This window comes from Bidens hawaiensis, unplaced genomic scaffold (assembly GCF_021521415.1).
Source record: "Bidens hawaiensis isolate Kalapana, Puna unplaced genomic scaffold, B.hawaiensis_p1.1 tig00034517_1, whole genome shotgun sequence".
Taxonomy (NCBI): Eukaryota; Viridiplantae; Streptophyta; class Magnoliopsida; order Asterales; family Asteraceae; genus Bidens; species Bidens hawaiensis.
In genome coordinates, this window is record NW_027505322.1 from 97,326 (window position 1) to 120,000 (window position 22,675).

Sequence of the window (22,675 nt, forward strand, 5' to 3'; positions counted from 1 at the left end):
CGTGTTGCGTGACTTTTGTATTATTAAACTGTGACCGAGTCAAATATATTACTTGGGGATGACCCGGGGTGAGGAGGCTCGTGTTGCATGATTTTGTTGGTTTTTGTTAAACTGCGGCCGGGTCAAATATATTACTCGGGGAAGGCCCGGGGTGAGGAGACCCGTGTTGTGTGTTTGATCAAGAAAAGATGTTTAATGTTTTATTTACTTATGATTTGATCAAGAAGAGTTATTTATTATTTTATTTACCTATGACTTGACCAAGGAAAGTTATATAACTAATTACTTATGATTTTCTCCTACATTTTATACTTATGGAGTTAAATTGTTTATTGGATGTTACTTATGGAAAACTTGAACTCACTCAGCTCAAGCTGACTTTGTGTGTATGTTAGATTGATTTTCAGGTTGAGGATTGGAGATTACCGCTTAGACGTGCCGGAGACTACTCGGACGGTTGAAGGCATTTCTAGTTGGGGACTTCCAACAAGATAATTATTTTATTTTATAGTTTTGGAAATTTCAAATACTTAATGTTTTCTACTAATTATGGATTGGTACTTTTCCCGGTTTGGGAACAGTGGTATTCGTTATTCCGCTGTCTATTAAACTCTGAAACGGTTTTAATAAACTAAACTTGTTTTTGACTTTAATGTTTGTGACTAAATTTGTGACGCTTATGAAATTCCGCTGTTCATTTACTATGAACTAGTTTTTAATTAAACGAACTTGCTTGGTTTAAAATTTTCGAGAATTTTTTAATGTGATTACCAACTGTAGGATTCCCAAGATTCGGGGTCTTACAATAATTACTCTTATCGTCGGATGGTTCGTATAATTTGTTTCATCATGTGAGTTATAAAATATTTAAACCCTTCATTTTGAATGAAACAAACATTTTGATTATTTAAGTGTAAATTTAGAAGATAATTAATAAATATTCATGTTTGATTAATAAAATAAGATAAATTCTAAAATATCTTTTGCTTATGATGGAAACAGATTTCGTGAAATAAATGTTATTTATGAATCGTGATAATCGAGACTAAGGAAATTGAGGTATATTTATTAGATTATAATAAGTCTACCTTGATGAAAGGAATTTTATTCAGGGGATGAAATACGCAAAGGTTTAACAAATTTTAAAATAGTTAATAGCATGCGGAATCTTAAAAGATCGTATTCTTTAGGAATGAAGTTCTTAAGATCGAGAGTTTAAACATAGTTAACGAAAATTTTGATGAGTCGAGTTTGGTTAATTTGAGTATTTATGAGTTTAAAGAGAAGTTAATATTAAGTCATAGCTTTTCAAGTTTGTGGTTTTGAGATTAGATAAATTCGATTAAGATATTCTAAAATATTATAATAGTTAGTAATTGATAATTTAAATATTAATGATAATGCGAAGATATACATGTTTGAATTAAATTATTAATAGACTAAACTGGGAAGCGGATATTCCCGAATCACCGAGATAGTTCTATTCCAATTAAATCTTTAAAATTAGATAAAATATAAAGTGGGTAATTGAAGATATTAAATTAGATTAACTTGGAAATTCATGGATTTTTTCTTTTTCACAAAATCGTTATAAATATTAGGAAATATATAAATTGAATTATCGATGGTTTACAATGGAATTTCAAGTAAAAACAAATTTTAAATTAGTTGTGATACCAAAATTAAGTGTGAAATAGTATATAAAATAAGATAAATGCGAGGCTAGATATGCATGAACCACCATAACTATTCTAATAACTACGAATTTGACATTTAAAACGTTCAAAATTTTCAAAGTGTATCAAAATCAAAGTGGGGAGTTGAAATATTTATGAAGGAGATTCAATCAGAAAGTCAATATAATGATAAAAGTTAAATTAATTAATGGAAGATTTTTTTTAATTTAAAATGGAAATTATGTTTAGAGGATGCAAAATTTAGTTTAATAATAAAATTTACCATAATTGAATTTTGATAATAAAGATTTATAAAATGGAAAGTAAGTTGTAAAAACTACATGAAGTTGAGGAAAGACATGAAGAAAAAAGATATTTATAATGCACTTAGAAATTTATAGTTTGAGAATATGGATTTAAATAAGAAAAGATAATTTAAATAATATATATATGTATGTGTGTGTGTGTGTAAGACCCCGAATCTCAGGAATCCTACAGTTGGTGATCATAAAATAGACTTACAAAATTCTTAAACTCAAGTCAATTCATTTCATTCCAAAAACCAGTTCAGAGTATAAATCAGCAGAAAAATCATAATTATTAAAACAGGTTCCCAAAACCCGGAAATTATGCCCAAAACCAAATTTGAATGTATTTAGTAAAAATTGAGAAGAACAATGTTCATTATTGAAACTTTCCGATTAGATTTGCCTTCCACCGTCCAAGTAGCCTCGAGCACGTCCAAGCGGTAAGCATCCTCCTCCTAACCTGAAACTCACACTAACATACACACAAAGTCAGCTTGAGCTTAGTGAGTTCAAGTTTTAATAATTGACATTTATATAAATCATTCCAATAGTTTAAAATAAAACGGGATATAAACAATTAGGCCATCATAAACGATAAGTAGTCATACCTATATATATCTATATAATCATATCTCTACGAATAACATCCAAGTATTAACATCAGTGTCAAGCACACGTACAACCCAAACACGTAGCATTTCATCCAACGTATGCAAACACGAAGTAGGCATACGCAAACATCCTTAGTCGATAACGACTAATTAACATCGCCAATTATTGGCCACAAAATAACACATATATAAACATACATCCAGACATACATAAATATCATCCCAAGGCATACTCTATACAAGTAAGCCCATGAAAAAAAGTTTAAACGGTTCATCAAGCAAAATCATTTAGGTGTGTATGCTAGCCCAAAACTTGAAAAGAGTGAAAATCATATTTGGAAGATTTAATCGTTTAAGTAACAAAATACGATTTTAATGAGAATATATATGAAATAAACCAGAGATTTCATGCTTGATCAATAAGTTAAGAGTATGGACTTGTATTTTGGTTAATATCCCTTTCTTGTACCATAATTTACTCGATTTATGCCTAAAATAAGCGATTTACATGCTAAAAATGAATTAGGAAACGAAATAACTTAAACGATCTGATCAGAACCTCCATAGCGCCGCGTGGTGGGTGAGAGGTTTCCCACCACGTGGTGCTCCGGCCTCCTAAGGTGGAGTTTCATATTTTGACAGTTTTGGTCCTTGTGGTATGAGAATTGGATAATTAATGAATCTTTTATGCATAAATTAATAATTGAACATCTTTTAAAGTATGAAGGGCCTAAAGTGATCATATGGAAACTTAATTACTCATAAACATTTGATTTTTATTAATAACAAAGATCTAAAATGTTTCTGGTCGGGTTAAACGAAACAAATACGGGTTTGAAAAATCCGAAATGTTACACAATCAACTAAATGACTTAATTTTTCAAGATTACCAGATGCATGTAAAGTATAATCTTGAAAAACCAAGGGGTAACCAAAAACCCCAAAATTTTTGGCCAAATGGTGAACCACACCATAAACCTGAAAATATTTGGGTCTAATGAAGCATGCATTCATATAAGCGGCTCTTGATGCCATTGTTAGGTTTTAACAAGATCGTCAAAGTCATAAAACCTCATTTTTATGAAAAACGCAGCGGATAATATATTTAAATCTTGTTAAATTTATGAATATAAAACCGACTTATACATGCAAAACCCAAAACCCGGATCCAAATACGAAATACATGGTTACAAAACATAAACAACCATTAAACTACACATGCATGCCAACCTTTTGATTGCTTGTGGAGATTTAAAGGGAAACGGTTGAATGAAGAATCTTCAAGAGAGAAGACCTCAAGCTTGTATACCCCAAGCCTTCAACTAACACCTTGTAGCTAGGATTTCACACTTAAAACTCCTCCTTCTTCTTCCTTGTCTTGGCCGAAATCAAAGAGAAAGAGAGGGAGTGTATTTTTGGTCTTGTGTGTGTGAAAGAGAAAGAAGAGAATAGTTTATTGAACCACCCAAGTGACCACTCATTCATCTTGCATGTTGTCTTTTATCAAGAAAGAGAGAAAGGAGGGAATGTGGGGGGGGGGGCAGCCACATGGGCTCTCTCTACCTTTCAAAATTCAAATTTCATTTTGGTTTATGATATATAACTCATGTAGAATAAATAACATGGTTACATAATATAAGGAACATGCAAGAATAATTTTCCATTTCATATTGTTACTTTAACCATCTTTAAATAACATTATGAAATGTTCTCTCTCATAATAAATCATCCATATAATTTATTTATTTCACAAGTACAATATATTTAGAAACCTTTTTCCAAATAACCTAAGTGTTAATATTTAGTTACTATGATCATATCATATATTATCGGTGTTTGTCTAGCTTGTTATTGGGGATGACCTGACTTGGATCATAACGTACTAGCCACATCAGTAATACTATGTGTCTTGGGCACACTGAGTCTAACACTCGGGGCCTGATGAAGACCGTAAAGGGCTTTATCAAGGAGGTACACTTTGTCTTTATGGATCGGATCGACAAACCCCGGTGGTTGTCCCACGTAGACTTCTTCACTAATTTTTCCATTGAGAAATGCAGACTTGACATCTAACTGATAAACTTTGAATATTTTCCAAAAAAAAATGCTAGAAAGATCCGAATAGCCTCTAGCCTTGCAACTGGTGCATAAACTTTGTTGTAATCGATACCTTCTCTCTGGTTAAAACCCAAAACAACAATTCTTGCTTTGTTTCTGACAATGATTCCATTCTCATCACTTTTACACTTATACACCAATTTGGTGTTAATCTGCTTCTTATCCTCAGGCAAATCAACCAGTTTCCAGACCCCGAGCTTCTTAAATTGCAATAGTTCTTCTTGCATAGCATTAACCCAGCTCTCTTCGGTCAGGGCTTCTTTGTACATTTTAGGCTCGACCTGCGAAATAAAACACTTGAATGAGAATTGATTTTGTAAAGGAGATACACTTGAGTAGAATCACTGGAGGTTTTGATCCATTTGTCGTCTCGTTTGAACTCCAGCATTCAAATCTCCTATTATGTTATCCTCAGGATGGTAGGATAAAGTTCTTGGCACCACTTCTGTAGGTACTACCGCTTCAGATTGGAGATTGTTTTCATTCTCTTCAGCAGCAATGATGGATGGAGAGATAACCTCAATAATCTCCTCATCTGTTTAACCATCGTCATCAAACACAAGAGTAGTTTCTGACACATCATCAGGTTGAACATGATTTGGTACATCTCGACGAACAGACGCAGGGACTTCAGGCGTTGTTACATGATCTTCTGATAAATGTTGTTGATATAACATCTTCAAAGTCTCATCAGAAAGAACTTCCTCAGGGAGTTTGAAACTCTCCCAAAGGCTTTCGTAATCAAATAGCTGAGAATCCCTTGGTCGTTGAACGGTAGGAGTATATATTTGACAATCAACATTTTGGACCTGGACAATCTTGTGGAGGCTAGGAATGTATACACGTCTTAGTGGACTAGCATACCCCACGAAGAAACCTTCAATAGATTTGGGACCAAATTTGCCACTCAGTTCAAGAACTATGCACGTCGATCCAAACAGTTCAAGCCATTTAAGATTATGTTTTCGATGATTTAGTAGCTCGAAACACATCTTGCCGAATTTATTGACTGTAAGTACATGGTTGAGAGTGTAACAAGCTGACGCTACTGCTTCCGACCAAAAATTCACAGGTAACTTTGAATCAGGGAGCATAGTTCGAGCTGTTTCAATCAAGGTTCGATTCTTTCGTTCAGCGACCCCGTTCTGTTGTGGAGTATAAGGTGCACTGAATTCATGAAGAATTCCCTGGTCATTACAGTAATCAAGTGTAAGGCCCCGTTCCCGGTAACCCTACTTTGGCGTTGGATTTACTCATAACACGGTTCTAAAATCAGAGTTAATTAAAACTTTCGCGGAATAATTAAACATTCACAATCACATTACAAAAACAATAATTCTTGTCTTAAACAAAAGTTGAAATGTCTTAACATAACACCACATTTCATAACACTTCTATTCCAAGATGCCAGTCTCTCCAATCCCTGCCAGGTGTCCCACCTCACGCCAGCTGCCTCAGCCTATTTGCCTGCATGCATACTAAAGGTCAGCTACGCTGAGTGAATTCTAGTTTAACAGTTTACAGGATTATTCTTACACATTCTTACAGACATACAACTATTCATACATTCTTGCATAGATATTATAAGGGTCTGCCACCTGACTTCTTGCACTGATATCGTAGAGTCGGCCACTCTATTCTTACCCAGGTATTAGAAGGGCCTACCACCCTGACTCTTACTATTCTTGCCCAGGTATTAGAATGGCCTGCCACCCTAACTCTTACTTCACATACCTTCTAGATTCTTACAAACATGTTAAGTTAAACAACTAACATATACAAGTTCTAACCTCTTGCTTTCATTCTTACATTAATCATTTGTGTTAATCACATTGATATATATATTTCTTGCATTAATCATTCACGTTAAGCACATAAGTATATAGGTTACTATTCTTACAAGTATGCACACAGCCCCGAAACCATCTCAAAGAGAAATGGGGCTAGAACTCACCTGGAGACGATTTCTCTCGCCGTTAATGGTAATGCCCTTCCCTAGCTGCGTACGGCTAACTGTACAATACATTACGCGCGTCAATTAACCATTACTACTACTTCTTACATCTAAGTTAATGAAACCCTTAACTAACGGGGCTCCGGGGGCAGCGCCCCTGGTAGAAGGGTCTAGGGGCGGCAGCCCCTAGCAGGGTCCAAGGGGCAGAGCCCCTGGCTGGGGTTGAAAATTTTTATTTTCATTAACGGTCCTTTAACAAAAACGCATCAGAAAATTAATTTCATGAAATTTCGCATGGGAATTTCGCTTCGCATGCTTTTTGGCTTCGCACGGAACTTTTTCGCTTCGCACGGTCATGCGATGCGAAACAACCTTTTTCGCTTCGCATGGCTGTGCGATGCGAAACAACCCTTTTTCGCTTCGCATGGCTGTGCGATGCGAAACAACCTTTTTCACCTTTTTCTTCGCTTTTACCATTTTGAAGCCATTTTTCTCCTTATTTCCTCTTTAGGACCCGGTTTTACCCTTTTTATGGGTTTTGGGTCGTACCAACTTTGTATACCCATGTTTTATGAGATCCGAACATCACCTTTTTGTCCTATTTCATTCTCGTGAGGCTAAGGCTCACCAAGTTTTATGTTTTTCTTACATCCTACAACCTGATCTACTAAGATATCGATTTGCATGTCGAACTCAACCACAAAACTTAACCATGTTGGCTAAAACTCACCATTGGCTTCGGGTTTGGTTTGGATCTAGAAAACTCAAGGATCTGGACGTGATTCTTGTTGTTTGAAGACACTTGATCACCAAGATCTTCCTTGCTTTAGCCCGGAATCGGATTCGGGTCTTGAGAGAGAGTATGTGTGTGTTCTAGGGAGTGTGTGTGTGTTGTGGGAAGAAATGGTGAGGGATGGGGGGATGGCCTTATATAGAGAGCTATGGACCCCACCACCCACTTCCTTCATCAATCCTAATCCTTATCCAAATAAAAACACGCACACATTTAAACGAGCGACTCACACGAAACAATAATTTTCTTTTATTTAGTAATCTCGTAATACGGATGTTGCATCAAGCATTTTATTGCTCTTGAACTCCGTCCCATTGTCACTTCTTATTCGCCGAATCGGTAGATTATACAAATTCACCAGCTTCTTAAATAAGACCATTTGGGAATCATACGTCTCATCCTTCGATTCCAAAAACATTACCCACGAGAATCTTGAAAAATCATCGGTAACCACAAGACAATAGAGTTCTCCTGTGATACTTTTGACATTCACCGGACTAAACAGATCCATATGGAGACGTTCTAACGGTAAGTTGATGTCATCGACGCTTTTCTTCGGATGTGGTTTCTTTGTTTGTTTTCCCTTCTTAAAGTCCAAGCACTCTTCATTTAACTGAAAATTTCTCAAATTCACTCCCTCTACCAAGTTCTTATGAACCAAATGGTTCATCTTCCTCACAAAAATATGTCCCATCCTTCGATGTCATAGAACTGACTCCCGTTCTGATGCCCTAGAGATGAAACATTGAGCAGATCCCGAAGATGTTGATGCCGTACTCATGTTCATGACATGAAGATCATTCTCTCGAGGAGCATGCGTTAGAATCCATTCTTTAGGAATTTTGAAACTCGGTTTCAAAATTAACATTCTCTGTCAGTGAAATGTGTAGAGAAAGTTTTATCATAAATTTGTGATATGCTTAGCAAATTTATCTCCGGTTCTGAAATGTAGTTGACGTTATCAAACGTGACTTTCCCATTCGTCAACGTGCCTTCTCCAACAATCTGACATCCTTGGTTTCCTACAAAACCAACATACCCTCCATGAATAGATTTGACATCTTTGAGTAGGTGAAGAGTACCCGTCATGTGCCTAAAGGCTCCACTATCCATTATCCAACGAGTTGGAAGCCCCTGCACATACTACAAATGGTTTTAGTGAAACAAGGAAACCCAAGCCTTCTTGGTCTTGGGTTGTTTGAAGTTTATATACAACAACCATGCATTATCAATGTCTGAATCACAAGATAATAAATCCTCACTGGTTACATGTGTCTCAAATTCAATTTTTGTTTTCTCAACCTCTGGTGGTTTAGCAACAGTTTTAGCCACCTAATTTTGTCCTACAGCTTGTTTCTTGCTGTAAAAAGAGGTTTGAGTTGTCTTTGAAACATTTGTCTTAACAATTTCACTTTTAACTGATTCACTACGTTCCAGAATTTTCACAGGTTCGGGAACACATACCGGTTTATTCACGTTCTCATAACCTAAACCTGGTTTCTTGGTGACCGACTTTTCAGACAGAGTATGATCACTCTTAAATCGATTGGGACATGCATAGAAAACATTCCCAATTTCATTACAATTAAAACAATATCTTCGGTCAACAAACTTGTTAACCTAAGATGTTATTTCAAATTGTTCACGATCGGCCTTTTGTTGATAAAACTCTCGTTTTGATTGGTTTCTAAAAACGGCTTCCTTTTCAGATTTCGAGGTCTTACCATACACAAAAACGATATTTTTAACATGAGTTGGTTTAACATGATGAGATTGCTTATGATAAAAATTTGTCTTAGCAAATCTCTTTGTGTCAACATGCTCTTTTTCTAAAAACTTATTATTAACTTTTCTTCAGTTAACGTTGGCTCTGCAACTTTGATTTTGGTTGTCATGTCACAACCAGAACTGGCATTATCAACCTTTGCAGATTCCGCACAATCATCATCACCAGGCTCAGTGGTATTATGCAGTGGAGTTTCAACTTTCACATTTAGTTCCTTTTTGAAACCCTTAGGTTTCATAGGAATATAAGCATTAGGCACGGTATGATAATCCACACTTGATGCTATATTCTCGTTCACATCATCCTTGTATTTTGATGTGGTTCCAGGAATAATGTGATCAAGAACATAAGATGAAGCAGCATAACTCACCAATTTTAATTTTACTCTTTCTGTTTCAATCTTAAGTGTTTGCAACTCAAGTTTGAGAGTTGCGTTCTCATCAATATGTCTGTTAATGGCAATTTGTTTATCCTCAACAGTATGTTTTAACATTGAAATTGTCTTTTGATTCTGTTGGATATTTGCCCACAAATTATTTTCACATTTTTGTAGTTTCATATAAGCCTCATTAACCCTTTTAAGATCTAATAAAACTTGATCATAATGTTATTTCAACTCTTTAATTTCAAGAGTTTTAAAATCACAATTATTACACGGCAGCTCATACTTTTCACATATATTCGAGTTTAGATTTACCTGATGTGCCATGAATGCCTGATCTGTTGGAGAGCATTCTTCATTTGAACTTTCTGAATCTCCATCGGTAATATCTTCAACCAATCCCTCAATGAACTCTTCTTTAACCTCAACTGATTCCTCCTCATCACTTGAACTTTTGACTTCGGGAATCACCACATCTTCTTCTTCTCCAAAGTCAATTTTTCCATGAGGTACTTCTTCTCCATTAAACCAACCCGCAAAACTTTCGATGATATCATGTGGAAATAATGAAATAAGACAGTCAAAAGGAACCTCGTGAAGTTTGTCATATGTTCGTGGAAGTTCGTCATCTGAAGCATTTTGTTCATCTACTTGAACATCCTTGTCATTTTGCTCATTCTCAACCTTGAAAACCTTGTCCATACTCTAATCTTCAACCACTTCATTTTCAAACAACTTATCAACACAATCATTTACTTTGTTCTCAACCTTTTTAACCACATTCTCAACACTGTCACTTATCTTAAACCTTTTTCACTTAAAACCTCTTGCTTACCCTCATCAACCATTTCTGCCACATTCACTTGAAACACTGAATTCCAGTTAAAACCTTCGTCCATTTGAGCTATAGAAACTTTTTGTTGTGAGGTTGACACCTCTGTCGGTTTCTTGCCTTTTAATGATTCTACCTTGGGACGATGATATATTGCTTGTTTGTAGTAATCCCTCCCAAAGGGATTTGTTGCATTATCATCCACATTCATGCTGGTACACTCCCGCTTGAAGTGTCCTTTTTCTTTACACCGAAAGCATCTCACCTTAGATTTGTCAAACCCCAACTTTTATGTCGAACCATCGAGCACATTTCTTCCGGTTATTTCCTTGAACCTTTGAGCCCTTATAATCACACTTGCCATGCACCACCGTATATCTATCATTTCCATTTCTTCTGGATCAATTTGGTCGTAGTCCTCTTTTGTCATGTTATAATTGCCAATACGACCAACAACCAAACACTCATATGATTCTAAAACTGATCCAAGAAATGCCATGTGTTCCTTTACTGTTTCAGTGGTCAGGTTTCCTGTATTCTTCAGATTTACAGCAATGTTGCACTGTATAATATCATAATCTTGTGTGCTTGAGGCTTGAGATACTAGAACCGTTCCTGAATAACTACTACTGTAATGTGGAATAGTAGGAACATTGGTTACACGGGCTTGTCCAGTTTGCTCTGCACAAAAAGCTGTGGGAATCTTAGGATTTGATGAAACAATAGATTGTGAACCTTTGAAATACAACCCAACATCTTGTGAGATTGCTGTTGATTTCATCTTCTGCTTTTTCCTAAGCTCCAGTTCGTGTGCTTCAAGCTTCTCAATAAATCTTGCTAGGTTTAGCCGGGCATATGCAACAGGATTTGACAATTGAATCATTATGAATGTGCCCCACTCTTCAGGTAGTGCGTCAGCCAGTTTATCAATTTGATTTATACGAGTTGATTTTCTGTTACGATAAATTGATGAAACAATAGCGAGTCCAATAGCGGCTTCAGCAGCTGCAATAGCTATAACAAAAATAGAAAAAATGGATCCTTTTAGTTGACGACTATCAAAAAAATCAGAAAATGTTACAAAATTGAGATTAACCGCATTTAATATAAGTTCAAGACACATAAGAGCCCTAACCATATTTCGACTTGTAATCAATCCATATAGACCAACAGAAAATAAATAAGCACTCAAAAAAAGTACCTGTTCGAGCATCATTAACCAACTCCTTATAAATCTCGATTCATTTCAATATGAACAACAATTTAACCAATTGGATTGACTAGAATATAACGAGTAATGCAACAAAGTAATATATTGGGAATAGATTGAACTAATAAATAATTTCTATTTTATATACAAAGTCAAATAGAAAAAAGGAAAGACATGTGATAGCTCATAACAAGGTTTTTCCGGTTATAAAGAGTTATTATTGACGAGCTACAGCAATTGCGCCGATTAACGCAACTAAAAGAATTATTGAAATAAATTCAAACGGAAGAAAAAAATCTGTTGATAAATGAATCCCAATTTGTTGACTATTACTTATCAGATCTTGCTCTACAATCTGGTTTGCTTTTGTAGTCCAAATAATCCCGTACCATGACGTATCTGGAATAGTAGTCATTAGTGAAACAAAAAGACTTGTACAGACCACGGAAGTTACTCCATCTCCCACGGTCCAAAGACGGAAATCTTTGGAATATTCTGAACCATTTATGAACATCACAGCAAAAATGATTAAAACATTTATGGCTCCTACGTAAATAAGGAGCTGCGCAGCAGCTACAAAATGGGAATTCGATAGAATATAGAATAACGATATACAAACAAAAACAAATCCCAATGAAAAGGCAGAATAAATGGGATTGGCAAGTAATACTACTCCCAGACCCCCTAATATAAGACCTAATCCCAGAAAGGCTAAAAGAAAATCATGTATTAGTCCAGGTAAATCCATTATATAAAAGAGATAAATAAATCAAAATCTTGCATAACTTTATTGACCCGGTCAGGAAAAAAGAAGTAACTCCACTTTTTTTCTATTTTATAACTTTTTTTCTATTTTATAATAGTTCTTAATTATTCAATTTGAAAAATTCCATTTTCATGGATATGGATTGATGTAGATGTAGTTATTGGCCAAATCTCTCGAAGGAGTAATTTGAATCTATATATTTTCAAATCATCAATTTTCAAATCATCAATATAGACTATAGAAAAGAAATATATTTTTCATATTAATATAAATTACTCGCCGCCTAATCCTAATCAATATAATTATGAATATAATTGTAGTTATTCACCAAACAAAAACCTTCATTCTTTTAGATCAAAATGAGTTCTTAAGTTTTTATTTCAGGCAAATTTAAAATTGTTCGAATGGTGTAATCGTCAATTATTGACATTGGTAACCGACCCAAAGCAATTTGATTATAATTCAATTCGTGACGATCATAAGTAGAAAGTTCATATTCTTCAGTCATTGATAAACAATTTGTTGGACAATACTCAACGCAATTACCACAAAAAATACATATTCCGAAATCAATACTGTAATTAAGTAATCTTTTCTTTCTAATATCAGTTTCCAATTTCCAATCAACAACGGGCAGATCTATAGGACATACACGAACACATACTTCACAAGCAATGCATTTATCAAATTCAAAGTGGATTCGGCCGCGGAAACGCTCGGATGTGATCAATTTTTCGTAGGGGTATTGAATAGTTACAGGTAAACGATTCGCGTGCGATAAGGTAATCATGAAACCTTGACCAATATACCTTGCGGCTCGTACTGTTTGTTGGCCATAATTCATGAACTCAGTTACCATAGGAAACATATCGTGAATATCTATAAAAATAAGATACTTGTTTCTTTCTCTTGTTTGAGACAAGTCGTGAATATCGAAGTCTTTTTTTACAGTGAAAGAAGTTGGAAAGAAGTTGTTAATAATAGATTACCTAGAGAAATAGGTAAAAGAAATTTCCATCCAAGATTTAATAATTGATCCATTCTCAGCCGCGGTAGAGTCCATCTTCCAAATGGTTAACCCCGTCTATAAATCTTTTACATAAAAATTCAAACAATTCAATAGATTGGTATGAATTTTGTAAAGATGCAGTTTTTTCAGTCAGTATAGCCTCTTTCGGAATATTTATAGCATTCTTTTTATATAAACCTGTTTATTCATCTTTTCAAAATTTGGACTTAATTAATTCATTTGTTAAAATGGGTCCTAAGAGAATTTTTTCTGACAAAATCAAAAATGCTATATATGATTGGTCATATAATCGGGGTTACATAGATGAAACAACTGGTACCATGAAGAATTGACAAAAGTTTTTAGCTTAACCCTTCTTTTTTTATTGGGTTGTAATTGTAATGTAAATAGTTTGCGATGGAGCTCGAGTAGAAAGTATTGATTAATTTCTCAGGGGCAACGATCTAGGGTTAATGCCAATCAATAAATTGGAACAACTTCGTAAGTATATCTTCGATATAGAAATCGAAAGGATCCGATTCGAGCAAATTTTAAACAAATTTGAAAATCCAAAAATTTTTGTTGGAACGGCTAAAACTTTTCGATTCACGGTGTATCGTGCACGAATAAACCATCGGTATGATTCTTTGATAGAAAGAAATCACAAAAAGGGGTATGTTGCTACCATTTTGAAAGGGTTAAGAAGCACCGAAGTAATGTCTAAACCCAATGATTTAAAACCAAGATAAAGGATCCCAGAACAAGGAAACGCCACTTCAATTGTCTCACGGATCCAAATACAGAATCCAAATCTATTTTAAACGAGACGAAAAAGGGAGGGTTAAAGACCATTCAAAAAATAAAAAGATTAATATCTTTAAGATATTTTAAAGATATTTTAGAATTCTTGAACTTGAGTTATGAGTACAAATGATTTTTTTTCAGGAAGAAAGCTAAAAAAAAATGACTATGAGTTAAATTATAGACTAATTTTTTTATGGAGTCCTTTCCTATTTATTATAATTTTATCCATAGACAAAACTTCTAATCATTTTTTCTCGAGCCGTACGAGGAGAAAGCTTCTTATACGGTTCTAGGGGGTTTCTTTTTCATCTACATCTATCCCGATGAGCCGTCTATCGAATCGTTGCAATTGATGTTCGATCCCGAAGAGAAGGAAGAGATCTTCGGAAAGTGGGTTTTTATGATCCTATCAAGAATCAAACTTATTTAAACGTTCCCGCTATTCTCTATTTCCTTGAAAAAGGCGCTCAGCCTACAGGAACTGTTCAGGATATTTTAAAAAAGGCAGAGGTTTTTAAGGAACTTTGCTCTAATCAAATGAAATTCAATTAAATTAAGGAAATCAAAACTAAGGATAGGATAGTGATTTCTATATCATTTTGGATATCTTTTCTATACTATGTTTTTTTATTTCCTTATTTTTTTTCTTGCTCTACTTATTTTCTTGCTATCTTCGTATCTATTTATCATTGCTTTTATAGAATCTTTTTCTAAGTAAACCTTATTTGGTGGATCCTTACAAATATAGAAAATTCTGACATTACCTGCAGTTTTCATTCGAACTCTAATACCAAGTAAGAAACAAGGAATCGAAGTTCGTTATTCGACTTATTATATATGGATTCAATACACTATTGATTGCATAAATCCTTTTTCTACTTTATCTTTATTTATTCTCCACCTAAACTAAAAATTTTAGTATATATGCATATTCAGTGCCAATCCAACACAAGTCTTTTTTTTTCCTTTTTTTCAATTTGAGTTCTTGTACTTTTTCCATCGTATTCTTTTATTAACCTTTATATTGACAATATTGTATCGAACAAATATAATTCATCGTGATAAGCAGCTCTATTTATTTCTGTCTCATAGGTTTTAGGTTTGATTTTTTACCTGTTGATTCAAATGATGGGTTCGTTGGATTAGCGTTGCTACTCGGATTTTTGGTTGAAAAAGTGGATAACCTAGAAATAGGGGATAGTCCAGCATTTTTTACATTTCTTTCTTTTGATTTATTTCTTTTTCGGGAAATTTTTTCTTTCTTTTTCGGGAAATTTTTTCGTAGATTACGTAGATTTATGGTTTGATTTAATCATTTTATTATTCTGTTTATTCTGATTGTATCTACATATCCTTTTTCTATGTGGGTTTCTAACTCAACGGTAGAGTACTCGGCTTTTAAGTGCGGCTAGGATCTTTTACACATTTAGATGAAGCGAAGGATTCGTCCATACCATCGGTAAAGTTTGGAAGACCACGACTGATCCTCAAAGGGAATGAATGGAAAAAATAGCATGTCGTATCAATTAAGAGTTCTGAGAATATTTTATTCTTTCCGGCTCAAGACAAAGCCTTCGTTTAAATTATTCAAAGGGGCAAATAGAGGTCAATTTTAAGTTGGGTCGAATTAAGAAATGGATAGGGCCCCATGGCTTCAATTAATTTCATTTTGATTATAGGGAAAGAAAAAGCAACGAGCTTCCGTTCTTAATTTGAATGATTACCCGATCTAATTAGACGTTAAAAAAATATTAGTGCCCAATACGGGAAGGCTTTCTCCTAGGAATGTATTCTTGATTTTTTTAATGAATCCTAAATATTACCATCCTCCATTCCATAATGGAGAAGTATGTGTATAAGAAACAGTATATTGATAAAAAAATTTCCAAAATCAAAAGAGCGATTGGGTTGAAAAAAGTAAAGGATTTCTAATCATCTTGTTATCCTATAATGAAAACAAAGGAAAAAGATAGGATAGAGAATCTGTTGAGAATTTTATCTGTATCCGAGGTATCTATTCGGTTTGTACTATAATACCTTGTTTTGACTGTATCGCACTATGTATCATTTATAACCCCCAAAATCCTCTACCCTTAATTTAATTTAAATCAAATTTCAAATGGATAAATTCCAAAGCTATTTAGGGCTAGATAGATCTCACTACTTCTTATATCCCCTTATCTTTCAGGAGTATATTTATGTACTTGCTCATGATCATGGTTTAAATGGATCGATTTTGTTGGAAAATGCAGGTTATGACAATAAATCCAGTTTACTAATTATGAAACGTTTAATCATTCGAATGTATCAACAGAATCATTTTATTCTTTATGTTAATGATTCTAAACAGACTCCATTTTTGGGGCACAACAAGAGTTTTTATTCGCAAGTAATGTCAGAGGTTTCTTCAACCATTATGGAAATTCCATTGTCTCTGCGATTAATATCTTCCCTAGAAAGGAAAGGGGTAGTGAAATCCAATAATTTACGATCAATTCATTCAATATTTTCTTTTTTAGAGGACAACTTTTCACATTTAAATTATGTATTAGATATACTAATACCTTACCCAGCTCATCTGGAAATCTTGGTCCAGGCTCTTCGCTATTGGATAAAAGATGCTTCCTCTTTGCATTTATTAAGATTCTTTCTTCATGAGTGTCATAATTGGGATAGTATTATTACTTCAAATTCAAAGAAAGCCAGTTCTTTTTTTTCAAAAAGAAATCACAGACTATTCTTCTTCCTGTATACTTCTTATGTATGTGAATATGAATCTGGCTTCCTCTTTCTCCGTAACCAATCTTCTCACTTACGATCAATATCTTCTGGAGCCCTTATTGAACGAATATATTTCTATGGAAAAATAGAGCATTTTGCAGAAGTCTTTGCCAGGGCTTTTCAAGTTAATTTATGGTTGTTCAAAGATTCTTTCATGCATTATGTTAGGTATCAAGGAAAAGCAATTCTTGCTTCAATAGGGACGTTTCTTTTGATGACTAAATGGAAATATTACTTTGTCAATTTCTGGAAATCTACTATCAGATGGTAGAACCCTCTTGTTCTTAAAAAATACCTGATACGAGAGAATAAAAAAGAATCCAAAATTTCTGCTAGATCTCTTCTTATTTCCCAGGGAATGTAGTTCAATAGGCAAGAGCACCGCCCTGTCAAGGCGGACGTTGCGGGTTCGAGCCCCGTCAGTCCCGACGGATCCAATAAGTACATCAATTCGCCTCTCGATTTTCTGTGAAAGAAGGGACAGAGAGCATAATTGAATTCCGAAGGGGTTTCCCTTCTTTTTTTCAGGATTCTGTCGAAGAAAGAACAAACCCTAAACTAAAAAATAACTAAAATAGTGAAGTTGATAGAATATTCCATCTTTTCTCCCGCGACTCATCTTTCTCATACTTATTTGTCTTCCAAAGAAATTTAGATCATTAAAATTTAGAACCTAATTCCTCTCTTTTTCCACTTCGCTTGTATTGTTTGTTGGGTTTTTGTAGTTGGGGCGGGTGGTTAGAGTTCGTTTGATGGTTCTATAAGGAAGACCTAAGGAAGGTAGGTTATAGAAAATAAAGAAAAGAAGGATAAATAAAGTAAAGGGGTTTTTGATTGGTCCGGGAATCCCATTTTGGATTCAGTATGGATAAAAGATGTTCGTATGTTATACTATTCAATTCTCGACGACGAATTAATTTAATAGCTCAGATATTGTTATTCATGATATTGATCCGATTCAAGATCATCGATAGGTAATGCATTCATTGAATTGACAGGTGAAAGATTTATCATCTCTATGGGATTAAATCCCGAGTTATTTTGAAAAAAAAAAACGATGAGATTATGGAAGTAAATATTCTTGCATTTATTGCTACTGCACTGTTCATTTTAATTCCTACTGCTTTTCTACTTATAATTTACGTAAAAACAGCCAGTCAAAATGATTAATTACTTTAAATGAAACTTGACTTCTGAATTCTTATCAATAGTTGAAGAAATCAAATGAAAAGTGTTCTATTTTTGTTTTGCGCCTTAAATGAAATCAACGGGCTATAATCGGCGGTATTCTATGAGATCCGAGAGTATGGTAAGTAAGAAATTGATTTCTTACTTATCATACTCTCTATTAGTGTTATAGTAGTGTATAAAATTGTTTCTAATAAAGTTGGTATACTATATTAGCTTCTATCTTCAATATATGTAGTTATTAATCCATATATGGAATTTACGTAGGACCCAATTCTATTTCTTTGATACATCTATTTATTCCGATGAATCTGAAATAATTGTTTTGTTTTACTGTTATAGAATACATTGATCCACTATAATCCAATGGAATTTGGAAACGAAGATATTTTGATTTGAAAATGATTTCAATTCAAATCAAAAATGCGTTGCAGAACGATCTATAAAACAATTGATACCGTTTCATTCCTCAACTAAATTAGGAGTGCTTCTAAAGTCCACTTCTTCCCCATACTACGAGTAAAAGGGAAAATGTAAAGACTACCATTAAAGCAGCCCAAGCGAGACTTACTATATCCATGTGAATTATGTCCCTTATCTCTATGATAGAATTATTCCATTATTGCTCACTAATAATAGTAGAATAAATGGTCCAGAGTCAAAAAGGGATTCTGGTCGAACACTATTGATGAACCAATCAAAAAATCCATTTCAAAAATTTCTATATGATTTATAATCGGGAAAGACTAAACACAAGTAAAATAAAAAATCAAAACTACAAAGGAATGTTACTAATGGAACATCTAGTAATAAAATAAGAGGGTACATTCCTTTTTTTCTTGCCCTTCAAAGTAAAAATAAATCAATTGCTATCTATTACAAACTTTTTCCTATTTGATCTAATCCGTACCCTTTCCCGATTGTCTCTCTGAAGGAGTTGGGAGATAGTATATTATACTTTTGACGAGAGGTTAAAAAAAAAGAATCATTTTTTTCATGTTTTTTTCTATAAATTATCCATCTCAATCTAATAGTGATTGAATGCCTGAACACTCAGAGATTCTCGCGAGCCTATATATGTAGATTACACAGTATAGAAATAGAAAGAACTTCCCCCAACCAGTAGTTAAATTATCTCCAATCAAGACCCAATAAGTAGACATTACATTAGTAGTAGAAAGGAATCGGGAAGTCTTGCTTCGACCATTAAAATCAAATCTTTCTTTTCATTTTGGATTCAAAGATTTCCGATTTACAATCTTTTACAAAATCCCCAGAACGAATGTTTAGAATCAACCAAGTATTAACAGTCCCCTTATTCTGTTCTGGCTGGGTAAAATTAGGTTGAGTTATATCAGCAGAACAGAATAAGAGATTCCGATTCGTTTGCTGATGAGGCGGCACCCGGATTTGAACTGGGGAAAAAGGATTTGCAGTCCCCCGCCTTACCACTCGGCCATGCCGCCAAAACGATACACAGTAGGAGAAATTTTTACCTTTTTTGTTGGATTACTCAATTTTAGTTTATTGTACTTGCATCCCCTTTTGAATCCTTTTTCTAACTAAACTTATCAAAATTAGAAAAAAACCCTTTTCCCCTTTTGATTGTCCCTTCGATTGATTGTATAGTATCTCAAAACACACAATGCCAAAAAGCTTCCCCTCACTTTTCTATTGAAAAATCAAATGTATATTTTCACTCAAAAAAACCAAAATTTATGACAAACGGGATATTCGTTGACTGAGAATTCGTCAATGATTCTTGGATTTGAATCTAAAATTTGGTTTGCCAAACGACATAAGAAAATACAAATTGATACATACTTGATTTATCCTTTTCTTGATTTATTCTTTTGAATCAAAAATCCTTCTCAATTTCCATTATAACAAAAATGATAAGTATATGTAAACCCCAGAACGGAAATTGTTACACGGGTACTAAATTGGCTATTTAGAGTATGTTGCCTATAAATAAAAAAATGAAGGGAATTTTTTGTAACAAAAAAAGGCCCGGCTGGGTATTGACCGGGCAGGCCAAAAAGGCACTTCGAATAAAATAAAAGCAAGAAGGTCTTCTTTTTTTATCTTTCTATTTTGATCTTTCGAGCATCTAAATGGAATTGCTAATTCTATAATAACGATAAAGAATGTGAAAGAAATACTTAATTTAATCCTTACTTGATGTGTAATGTAACATAGTAATTATCTTTTTCAATTGGGAGAGATGGCTGAGTGGACGAAAGCGGCGGATTGCTAATCCGTTGTACGAGTTATTCGTACCGAGGGTTCGAATCCCTCTCTTTCCGTTGATGACTTTCTATTTTTTTTCTAGTTAAGTGTGTGGAATAGCTAAAAGAAAATAAAAATATGAAGAAAATTGTAAAATAAAGCAAGAAAAACAATTTATTCTTCACGTCCAGGATTACGTCCTGGATCATTGGATAGGAATCCAAAGATGAAGAGAGAAACAAAGAATATTACTACTGTGTAAACGAAAAGTTTGAGAGTAAGCATTACACAACCTCCAAGATCATTTTTTGAAAAAGAAAAACGAGAGAAAAGAAAAGATAATAGATCCTCCATTTTTATATCACATATCTTATTTTGACACCAAGAAATGAATTCTAAAATAGAAAAGAATGTTCAGAAATTCAAATGAAGTTGTGAAGTTGAAATTTTTCAAAAGAGTCTTTGATTACCAGAAATCACTTTCATACCCCCAATTAGATGTTGTAAGCGACCCTAAGCTAATAAGGTATTTTGCCGGAAAGGAAAAAGGATTAAAATCGGGAAATGGAGCGAGCCGGATTTCTCACGGCTATTCGATCATTTCAATGTTTGAATTGAAGGTTCATACTGTCAGACTTATTTGATCTTATCAAATGTTATCATTTTTCTCGAATAAATCATGAATTCTACATGAATTCTATAAGATACTATTAAAGATCTTATCGAAAACTTACAGCAGCTTGCCAAACAAAGGCTAAAAGAAAAAAGAACAGGGGTATTACTGGCATAACATCTACGATTGGATTCAAAAAAGCATAGGCTTCGGGCAATTTGGCGAAAAAAGACTACTCGGATAAAGGGCAGAATTAAGACAGATCAAACTAAAGATATTAAGCATAACAGACATTTTTTTCGTCGAGATAATTGCATTTTGATTGAGTTATTGATATAAGGAAAAATGAAGAAAGTAAGGTAGACAAAAAAATCCTTCTTTTTCCACTCAATCAAAAATCCTCCAATTCTCAAAGGAGACTAGAAGAAATCATACTTTCATACAATATCTTAATTGAATTATATGTAATGATCAATAAATTAAGTTGAATTCTAGATATACACATGTCAAAATCCTAGCAACGAATCTATAATATCTATAATAAATTCTATAAAGAAGAAAGGTTTTCTATAGATAGTTGGACTGGAATTGACGAACACTTAATACCAATATTATTCTTTATTAGTATTAGTGGAAAACCAATTGTAGCCTATTAGCTTACCCATAAATTGATCCTTCTTCTCCTTCTTCCATAACTATAACGTGAGCTACGATATAGTTATAGTAGATTAATAAATGATCTGTACAAGAGACAGTTGCTTCTTAATCGTAAAATACTTGCACAAATAGCTATATCAAATAGGAATTGTCTTTATATGATTTCCAATGAGATTATAAAAGAAGTAAGTTGGAAGGAATCCACCGGTTAAACGGAGTTGCCCGGAGAATGAACTCCGGGAAGGTCGAATAAAAAAAAATAAAAATGAATAGAATATGAGAAAATATGAGAAAAGAAAGTAGTCAAAATAAAAATGAATCAACGCGTTCAAAAAAAAATTTTCTTCTTCCCAGATTCTTCTTTTTTTTCTTATGACACGAGAATTCAATCCGGATTCTTGGATTTTGACCACAAAATAGAAATCCGCGTTTGAGTTCGGATGGGGGTTTGAATTCAAGTTAATAAAGAGTAAACCTACCTTTTTCTGCCTCTAAGACTAGTAGTTCTAGTGGTCGACTCAGTTCTTTCAAATTGTTTCTCATTATTAAGAAAAGGTAACAAAGATAAAATACGAGCTTGTTTTATAGCAATAGTAATTAATCGTTGTTGTTTCAAGGTCAATCTATTTACTCGTCTAGATAATATTTTTCCCTGTTCACTAATAAATCGACTAATTAAACTCATGTTTTTATAATCAATTCGATCCCCCGATTGGATCGGGGGCAAACGTTTACGAAAAGATCGCTTGGATTTAAGAAAAGTTCGCTTGGATTTATCCATGGTTTAGTTAGTTTATTTCTTATCCCTAAAATCCTATTTCAGCCGGATCTATAATTAGAATAAATAAATAGGATTTGGTTTGTTTATAATTATTTTTAACTATGTTAAATATGTTATATATATAATGTCATTTTTCCCTTTCCTTGCCTTGTAAGATTAAGATAAGGGCGCAAGTAC

The 22,675-nt window shown here is 33.9% G+C and overlaps 2 non-coding genes across 2 annotated transcripts; one reads left to right on the forward strand and one right to left on the reverse strand.

Annotated features, from left to right (window-relative positions):
- Positions 1-19,613: 19,613 nt before the first annotated feature.
- TRNAC-GCA (transfer RNA cysteine (anticodon GCA)) lies at positions 19,614-19,684 on the reverse strand. The gene has a single exon. It is a non-coding gene; the product is annotated as a tRNA-Cys (tRNA).
- Positions 19,685-20,436: 752 nt separating this feature from the next.
- Positions 20,437-20,524, forward strand: TRNAS-GCU (transfer RNA serine (anticodon GCU)). The gene has a single exon. It is a non-coding gene; the product is annotated as a tRNA-Ser (tRNA).
- Positions 20,525-22,675: the final 2,151 nt, after the last annotated feature.